The sequence below is a fragment of the Suncus etruscus genome, chromosome 1, assembly GCF_024139225.1.
Source record: "Suncus etruscus isolate mSunEtr1 chromosome 1, mSunEtr1.pri.cur, whole genome shotgun sequence".
Taxonomy (NCBI): domain Eukaryota; kingdom Metazoa; phylum Chordata; class Mammalia; order Eulipotyphla; family Soricidae; genus Suncus; species Suncus etruscus.
Window position 1 is genome coordinate 48,436,714 of NC_064848.1, and position 8,581 is coordinate 48,445,294.

At 38.0% G+C, this 8,581-nt stretch overlaps 1 non-coding gene across 1 annotated transcript; it reads left to right on the forward strand.

Moving 5' to 3' along the window:
- Nucleotides 1–7,515: 7,515 nt before the first annotated feature.
- On the forward strand, nucleotides 7,516–7,649 carry LOC126032139 (small nucleolar RNA SNORA51). Its single transcript, XR_007503821.1, has one exon. It is a non-coding gene; the product is annotated as a small nucleolar RNA SNORA51 (small nucleolar RNA).
- The last annotated feature ends 932 nt before the right edge of the window (nucleotides 7,650–8,581 follow it).

Here is an 8,581-nt window from a genome sequence, read left to right on the forward strand (position 1 = left end):
TAGGCTCAGGTGACCATAGGATGGCAAGGATCAAACTTCGGTCTATGGCGTGCAAGCCAAATGTCCTACCCAGTGTGTGCCATTGCTCTGCCCTTCTACGAACTTGTTATACTTCACTGTTATCTCCTTCCAAAATTATTTTCTGTAAGGTCAGGCAATGAATCTCAAAAGCCTAGAATTCACTTCCCTTTCCTGTAAAAGTTAATTCTTTGCCTAAGTCCACAGCTCTTTGAGAAATTAGCTGGTTAGGAATCACCTCCCACACTATGCAGAGCAAGTGGATACCAGGCACAGCTTTCGGGCTGCTTCTTGGGGACTGGTCAAACATAAAGTCGGTGGAGTGGAGGAACTCACAGCAGACTTTCACCAATTCTAGATCCTCCAGGTATTTTGGGGGTGACAGGATGTGCAAACTAAAAATGTCAGATTTCCATTAGAGGTTGCTGCCTGTCAACTTCCCAATTTGCATAAATCACTCAGGGAATCAATACTAGTAACGATTAGAACATTTTAATGTATATCAGACTAGTTCAGGGTTAGTGTGTGTTTAAAATATAACATTTGGAACTCTTTCCTCAGAGAATCTGATAAGTTACTAAGTCTTAGATAAGGCCAATGAATTTGCACCTTCATCTTCTTATTCAGTGATTCTGCTACAGGCAGGTCTAAAAAACTTAATTTGAGCGTTCACTTCATTGAATTCTTGCCCTTAAATATATATTCTGCTGTATTGGTCTCTTCTGTGAACTTATCTCTGGTATTCTGTATATGTTTTGGATAGCGTATATAGTGTAACACATAATTGTGTCTAAAAATACATTTATAGTGAAAAGAAGTGTGGGAGCTAACATTCCCTCACCCCCAGGACTAGAAACTAACTAGAGTTAGATTCCTAACTCTAAATTACGAAGTTAAGTGAACAGAGACATCTTTTTGTCTTATCTACTAACCTTTCAGTAGACAGAAAGAAACTCATCTGTGTTATTTTTAAAGGATCTCTCACTTACCCCCTCAGAATTTTTGAATCATCATTTTTGAATAGTTATGTGAGATTACCATTTTTGAAGAACATACAGTCAAACAGCTTGGGAAACAATGAAATTATTAGCTAAACTATTGCTTCTGAACTAATATTTCCTCTCAATGTTGTTATATGTTCTGTTATCATTTAGATACTTTATACCTATAAGCCTAAATTTAAGCCTCATGTCATGTCCAGAATTTCTAAGGAGAGACTTGAAAAGTCTTTGCTGGGCCGGGCGGTGGCGCTGGAGGTAAGGTGTCTGCCTTGCCTGCGCTAGCCTAGGACGGACCTCGGTTCGATCCCCCGGCGTCCCATATGGTCCCCCAAGAAGCCAGGAGCAACTTCTGAGTGCATAGCCAGGAGTAACCCCTGAGCGTCACAGGGTGTGACCCAAAAACCAAAAAAAAAAAAAAAAAAAAAAAAAAAAAAAAAAAAAAAAAAAGAAAAGTCTTTGCTGAACAAGGCTGAGTAATACTTTAGTTCCACCTTCCCTGGGGGTTTACTGTGCTCCTAGATGCCAGATAAGCCTAAAAACAGTCCAACCTTCTTCCTGCATGACCTGAGTGTAGAATCTTTGCTGGACCAGATCTTAACTTCTGTGAGGAATTTGAACTATCTGGCAATACAAAATTCCATTCTTCCCCATGGCTTTTTTTGTTTGTCAAGTCTTCCATTCCATAACAGCCAGGTGTTGACTATCTCTAATTCTCTATGACCTGACTATATACATGCTGTATTCTACCTATGAAATTATGGGGGTGTGTGAAATGACTAGACTGTAATAAGATTCTTTTCATACCTAAAGTTCACTGAAGTAATAGTGTCCTTGTGATATTTTGTCAAAGTATATACCCTAAAATGTTTGTACTCAAACTTTTGCCCTCACCTTAAAATTTGTTTGCCCTCCTCAGATTGTAGATCACAAATGTATTTCCAGACACCTTCCAAGCTCTTTCTTTACCATTTACTAGAAATATTTTTTTCCCTCAACAGAAAATAATTTTTCTTCCCTGATCATTCTACATTCAGCATTCCTGTGGTATAAAGCTTATTATTTCAGTGCATATTTTTTTCCTCCCTTCTAGACTAGAGATTCCCTGAGGGTATAAATTGCTCACCTCAGCCAGTGATTTGCACAGTGTAACATGCATAATCAGTGCTTAATATATATTTGAACAAATGAATCAACAAAGAAAACACCTTTTAATAAAAGACTTGCAATTGAGATATCAAAGTTTACTGTGATCAGAATCATTTCCTGTTTGCTTCAGATTAAGTAAAATAAAACTCTGACTCTAGCCTTGAGGGGGGAAAAAAAACCCAACTAGTCAGACTGCTGTAAACTCTCACACGATTTTCGCAGATACAGGGCGTTATACATATGTTGAAAGACATATCAAAAATTCTATTTGTTTTATGTTTTTATTTAACAAACTCTGGTAACAAAAAATGTGTTGTATAAATCTGAAAGTTAGGCTTCAATAGTTTATAGAGAAAAAGACAATAAAATAATAATAGAATTTTTTCCAAAGCTTTAAAGTTTTCTCCAAAACTTTTAAAACTTTCTCCAACTCTTTTAATTACTTTTTTTTATATCTTGAAAACCCAGTGAAACTAATGATCAACTATAGAATGCTATTTATTTTATCTTATTATTTTTTAAATAATATATTTAAGCACCATGATTACAAACATGTTTGTAGTTGGGCTTCAGTTATAAAAAAGAACACCCCTTTCACCAGTGAAACCTTTCTACTACCACTGCCCTGCATCCCCTTCCTCCCCCACTCCCTGCCTGTATTCCAGAAAGGCATCGAATGCTATTTAAATGCTAAGACAGAATATTGGAAGGAAAGAATATTGGAAGGAAAAAGAATTTAACATTTGTACAGAATTTTATCATTTAGTAGACTCTCTACAATTGCTTTTATGTAGATTAACTAATGCCTATAGTTTGGGTGATGTTGGCATTATTATCACTATTTTCAAGTTAAAACTATAAAACAGAAAGAGCTTAAGAAATTCGAAATAATCACTTGTTTTTTAAACGAACTGGGTTAACAAATCCCATCCCATCTAACTACAAGCCTCAACACCTTTAATTATGTTGGTCATATTTCATAAATGTAGTTGACTCATCAAATAAGAAATCATAGATCTAGTTTTAATGCACTTTTAATGTGTAAATTTAATGAATTATTCACTCTGTAGATAGTCTTTTAGTGGTTATACTATTGTTCAAGTTCTTATGTATTATACTATACAGGTTAGCAGTGAAAGTGCAAAATAGCACTAAATGGACTTGAAAATTAAGGCAGATTACCCTTTAAGACTTGTGAAAATCCTCAAACTTGTTACATCCATTTTAAAAACACTAAGGTTATTATTACACTGCCCGATTAAAAGCTGTGCCAAACAACTAATACCTGTCTTTCATAAAATGATAAATTGTAGTTAATAAGATGGAGAGGGAGGTATTTATATTCTTTTTATTTCCTTGGTTTTGGGGCCAAGCCTGGCAGTGCTCACTGTGCTCCTAGCTCTGACCTCATAGATAACTTTTGGTGGGACTTAGGGGATTGTATGTGATGCCCTGGATCACACCTCACTGCATCATGGCAAGTGCATTGCTCACTGCAATAGCACAATTATTTCTTTAGATTCTTTATTTAGCAACATATCCATTCTATATGTATCCATATGTATCCATCTTCTATATGTATCTTTTTATATTTTAAATAGTTTATAAAATATATATATATATATTTATAAGATATGTATGGAAAAAGATAAATATAGGAAGATACAGAAACATCTGTATCTAGGGATGTAATCTTAACATAGTCTCTGGCTTCCTGAAACATATTTATTTTTTATAAAATCTTCATTGAGGTACAATGATTCACAATAAAACTTTTAAATCATGGTTTTGTTCATAAATCATTCAAGTATCACACCTACCATCACAGTGCCCTCTACCTTTCCACCAGACCTCACGATTCCCCTCCTACTATTTGTCCCCCACCCCAACACACTCAAACTCAGTTCTGTGGATTAACTTTCTAGTTCTGTCATACCCTTGACACATTAGTCTCTGCCTTAGCATTCATAGTCAACTCTGCATAAAAAGGAATTGGCAAGAAGAAAAGAACAATATCGTTTTCAAAATATTATCTTTGTCAGTTCCTTTTCTGGTTTCTCCCCCCCCCCCCCGAATCGTCAATATTAATGCTATCAAGACTTTCTCAATGAACAGCTTCTGTTCTTTCTATATATTTTCTTTTAATGTCATGGTGAAGTTTTCATCCTATCATTCTTCACTTCTTTGAGGTCATATGTATTTTTGATATTATGCTAAAAGCCAGAATCATTTTACATATTGTTTTTATCTAGGCTGCTATAACAAAAATTAACATAGACTGGCTTAAAATAGAAACATTTATTTTTCACAGTCTGAAAACTGGGAAGTACAAGATTAAAACTTCATTGAATTCTGTCTTCTGAGGACCAACATTTTATTTTTTAAGTTGTATTTTATCGAAACAATTTAATCTACAGAGTTCTTCATAGTTGAATTTCAGATATACAGTGAGTCAGGGCCATTCCCACCACCAGTGTCTACCTCTCTCCACCAATTATCCCAGAGTGCATCCTTTGCCCCCTGGCCTGCCAGTATAACAGAACCATTCAAGTTTAGATTGTTAAAGTTTAGGTCTCTTGATTATATTGTCGTTGACTTTGGCTTGGATATTTAGTTTTATCCTTATTTTTTCCCCACCACTGCATCTGAGATCACTTGGCTCCTGGCCCCCAAGCTTTCTTTCTTGGTCATCAATAGCCATTTGTTTGTTTTTTAAACAAAAAGCATCCCTCTCAGTTGAGGGATGTGGTAGGGGAGTTTTGGATTCTTCTTAATCTTATACATGAGAGCTGCAGTTCATATCTGAAGCTCCTAATACTATCACATTGGTAGTTGGGATACATTAATTTTCAATATATAACCCATGTGACTTTTTATTATTTGAAGAGATTATAGGGTTTTTTATTCTTAGATTTTTTTTTTTTTTTTTTTTTTTTTTTGGTTTTTGGGCCACACCCTGTGACGCTCAGGGGTTACTCCTGGCTATGCGCTCAGAAGTTGCTCCTGGCTTCTTGGGGGACCATATGGGACGCCGGGGGATCGAACCTCGGTCCGTCCTAGGCTAGCGCAGTCAAGGCAGGCACCTTACCTCCAGCGCCACCGCCCGGCCCCATATTCTTAGATTTTTTTAAAATATATTTTTATTTAAGTAACATGATCATAGTTGGGTTACAGTCATAACCAGAACACCCCCCCTTCACCAGTGTAACATTACTCCCTCCTCCCTTCCCATCCCCTGCCTGTATTCGAGACAGGTATTCTACTACAGTTATTTGTTTTTAAGTTCAGTAAGTTGTATTTTTTTTCCTTAAAGGATAAGAGTAAAAAAATATAATAAAGGTGTGATAGTGGCAATCGCCGTAGTTTGCATAGGTCCAGAAAAATGGGGAAAATGGAAAAAAATCCTTGACCTGATTACAAAAAGGCCTCACCACAGAAGTTTATTGGCATAAGACTGACTCTGGGTTCCAGGCATACCAGTCCCACCAACTCCAGTCATTCTCAAGTTTCCGGTGAAACTTTTTCACACTTTAGCTATTGTTGGTATCAGATCTTATATTTAAAGACTCTGAATTCTGTGCATTTCTTTCATCGATGTCAGGCTGATGTGGAGCATCCTCTAGTTTCAGCATACCATTCAATGTGGAGCGATCTGCCCTGCAAGCAGGCTGTTGCTGAGTTGTCTGGGTGTTGGGAGCACTCTTTGGAGTAAGTCAAAGCCAAAGCAGTGGTAGGTGTTCCCTGGTAGAGGCTTGGATCCTGGTAATGTTTTGGCAATTGTGGTTGTTTCCATAGATGGTATCCATTGTTCAGGTGTGTGTGGGCGATGCCCATTCTTCTGAGGCCTGAGCCAAATCATTATGCCAATGTTCAGGGTAAAAGGCCTAATTACATTACAAATTTGTGTTCCCATCTCTATTAGATAAGAACTTGTTTACATATGTATTATTTTCCCATTTTAATGTGCCTATGCAAAAGAGAAGCAATGCCACAAGATATTGATGGTGCATCTGGGGGCCAACGAATGAAGTTCAACATTCCCCGTAACTTGGTACATACATGAAATTTATACAGCGATACTCTTCTACCAGTATTGCTTATAAAACAGATCTCAAAGGGGGCAAATCAAGCAATCAAATAACAAATCCAGTAGGCAAAATTGTCACTATTGCTTATAAAACAGATCTCAAAGGGGGAAAATCAAGCAATCAAATAACAAATCCAGTAGGCAAAATTGTCACTATATGAGGATATTCGAAAAGAGTTATAGATGTAAAGGGAATACATCTGAGATATACAAAGGAGATAAATGTGACCCTTTTATGTTTTAAAAATAGTCAAGAGGGAGTGGGTGTTTCCGAGACACCACTTTGGTCTGTGATTTGGACAAGCGAAGAGAGCATGGAGTCATGCCCTCCCCTTGTTGCTTGCTGAAGCTTCTGACTCCCTGAGAGGCGTTTGCTTCCTAATTGCTGGAAGTTGAAAGTTCAGCCCCTTGCAGGAACAAGGAAGCCTGGGGTCTCTTTTAAATTGCACCTCACCAGAACCCACTTGCTGGGATCCTGATCAGTTGTCCATTAATAACCCTGGAAACGGGGAGGAAGGAGAGAAAAGGCTGTGGGGGGCAGCCGAGGCTGCATCTTTACCTTATCTTGGCCAAAAAGCCTACAGCATGGAACCTTGCTGTGACACGTTGCCTGCTGAAGCTTCAAACTCCACCAAAAAAATTACTGTGAAAGATATGTAATCCACCTTGGCCAAAACAAAAATCCTTAGTACAGAAAGATGGTTAAATGTGGGGTAACAGGAGCTGAGAGTGAGGGACTAAAGGAATAAAACCAGCGCCTACACAGCGTTCAGGTAATGACAAGCAGAGGAAAAACAATAATATCTATATATTTCTCATTTCACAATGAACAGGTTTAATAAGAAAAATACCCTGGTAAGTCCTAATGCCAGAACCTATTGTGCTGCTATTCCCACCTAGGAACTCCTTCAAGTAACCTACCTAGCTGCCTTGCCCAGCCATGTGGCCAGGCAAAGCCCTGGAGTACGGGAGGAAGGAGGTAGAGAGGTGCTGGGGTGACTCCTGTCTCGCACCCCTTCCTAGGCCTGGTTACAGAGGCCTTTGGCATGGTGGAGGGCTGCCAAACGCCATGCTGGTAGGACCTCCCGGCTCAGCTCCCACAGATCATAGGGTTTTTTAAGTCATCGACAAAGTCATGTGGCATATAATTATATGAATTAAGAACCACTTATCTTTTTTTTTTGATTTTTTAAATATATATAAAATCTTTCATTAGTGCAACATTCCCATGACCAATACCCCAAGTGTCCTTTGAAAAGATAAGGCCTCCCAATTCTTACCACAGGCTGTGTTCTTTACACTGAGTGTATAGAAAGAGGAGGTACAGTAAATGCACCCCATAGACACCTCAACACAGGCCCTTTGCCTGGTCTGTATTGTGAATTGGGGACAAAAGAGAGAGAGAGAGAGAGAGAGAGAGAGAGAGAGAGAGAGAGAGAGAGAGAGAGAGAGAGAGAGAGAGAGAGAGAACCACTTATCTATCTTGTTCATTGCTATTCCCCAGCCTGAAAGAATACTTGACCCAAATAAGATGTTCAGCATCATTTCCTCAGTTAAATAAAAGAAATATTAATATCTCTACTCTCCATTTTGTCTTAAATTCTGATCCCTTTTCAGCAAATGCCATTCAGAGATCACATAAGAATTTTATTTATTTATTTGTGTTTGTTTTGGAGCTATACCTGGTGATATTCAGGGGTTACTCCTGGCCATGCACTCAGAAATCTCTCCTGGCTTGGGGGGCCATATGGGATGCTGGGGATTGAACCATGGTCCTAGGTCCTAGGCTAACGCATGCAAGATAAATGCCTTATCACTTGCGCTACTGCTTTAACTCAGTATATTTAAAGTTAAACCAGTATCTTTTATTTTCATTCCCTATTTAAGTCAATGATCCCTGTTTAGCTCCAAATTATTCTGAAACCCTCCTTCATCTTTGATTCCTTCTCTTTTCCCTTAATATTCAACGGGTTTCCCAGAGTTATATTTATTTATTTATTTATTTATTTATTTATTTATTTATTTATTTATTTATTTATTTACTTACTTACTTACTTACTTATTTTTTGATTTTTGGGCCACACTCGGTGACGCTCAGGGGTTACTCCTGGCTATGCGGTCAGAAATCGCTCCTGGTTTGTGGGACCATATGGGACGCCAGGGGATAGAACCAAGGTCCATCCAGGCTCAGCCTTGTGCAAGGCAAACACTCTAATGCTGTGCTATAGCTCTGGCCCACCAAAGTTTATTTTTGAAACTCTCTCAATTTCTCACAATCTATTGCCATTGGGTGAAGGAAGTATCTAGCAGAACCATTACATACAATTCC